We start from the raw sequence: 1,763 nt of genomic DNA on the forward strand, positions 1-1,763 counted from the left end.
AAGCAAGCATGCACGCATAGCGAACAGGAAGCATGTAACCAATCATGCACGCTAGCGAACATGGAGGCATGTTACCCAGCATGCATGCAAGCAAGCATGCAAGAAAGCATGCACGCTAGATAACATGGAAGCATGTAACCAAGCATGCAAGCAGGCATGCAAGAATGCAAGCAAGCATGCAAGCAAGCTTGGAAGCAGGCATGCAAGCTTGGAAGCAGGCATGCAAGCATGCAAGCAAGCATGCAAGAAAGCATGCACGCTAGCGAATACGGAAGCATGTAACCAAGCATGCATGCAAGCAAGCATGCACGCTAGCGACATGGAAGCATGTAACCAATCATGCAAGCAGGCATGCAAGAATGCAAGCAAGCATGCAAGCAAGCATGCACGCTAGCGAACATGGAGGCATGTTACCAAGCATGCATGCAAGCAAGCTTGGAAGCAGGCATGCAAGCATGCAAGCAAGCATGCAAGAAAGAATGCACGCTAGCGAACATGGAAGCATGTAACCAAGCATGCATGCAGCAAGCATGCACGCTAGCGAACATGGAAGCATGTAACCAAGCATGCATGCAAGCAAAGCATGCACGCTAGCGAACATGGAAGCATGTAACCAATCATGCAAGCAGGCATGCAAGAATGCAAGCAAGCATGCAAGCAAGCATGCACGCTAGCGAACATGGAGGCATGTTACCAAGCATGCATGCAAGGCAAGCATGCAAGAAAGCATGCACGCTAGCGACATGGAAGCATGTAACCAAGCATGCAAGCAGGCATGCAAGAATGCAAGCAAGCATGCACGCTAGCGAACATGGAAGCGTGTAACCAAGCTTGCTGCTAGCAAGCATGCAAGCCAGCATGCAAGAAAGCAAGCCAGCGAGTATGCAAGCAAGCAAGCAAGCATGCAAGCTGGCATGCAAGCAAGCATGCAAGAAAGCAAGCAAGCGAGTATGCAAGCCAGCAAAGCAAGCATGCAAGCGAGCATGGAAGCAAGCAAGTCTACAGAAATCTAGGCTATCTAAATATAATGATGTAGAAAACTTATCTGTTATAATTAAATTCTGGTGATGATGCCGCATATGATGAAATTATTAATTTTCACTACCTAATATATCAGAACAGATTTTTTTGGGTACTTTAAATATATATAATATATATATTAATTTCACCAATGGTATTAATTTCACTTTGCCATTTGCGCAACACAATCCAGCGGCTTCACTTCAATGCCTTACAATATGGGCAAACTGAGTTCATAGATCCAATAGCAACGCATTGGTAGGCAGGCACTGTAGTCAATTGTAACATTGTAATTGAAAGCAGCTCGATTGAAACTTACAACATTATTAGCTGCATTCAGCTCATTACGCTCTGCACTGGTTTGTGCTATCCGAATCCTTTCAATTTCATTTCGCTCTTGACGTTGCTGGGCTGTTCGATTACTCTGATAATTAGCTTGGTTTGTAGCATTTCGAGTTCTTCGACCCAAATTGCTTCGGTATAAATAGATTAAATCAAAACACAAAATAAATCAACCAGTCAATGTAAATTGAGGAACGTAAACAAATTTGTTTTTAAATAATTTTATTGAATCAGGCGTTACTTTGCGGAGGTCCATATCAATGAACTAAAATAATTTCCTTGCTCACCCGCGACCTTACGATAGCTAAGCTTATGCAAAATATGCGTGTTCATGCAGTTCATCCACCTCCACACTGTAAGAACACACACAAATCACACAAACCCATCCATCACCACCACCA

This window comes from Choristoneura fumiferana, chromosome 10, assembly GCF_025370935.1.
Source record: "Choristoneura fumiferana chromosome 10, NRCan_CFum_1, whole genome shotgun sequence".
NCBI classification, from domain to species: Eukaryota; Metazoa; Arthropoda; class Insecta; order Lepidoptera; family Tortricidae; genus Choristoneura; species Choristoneura fumiferana.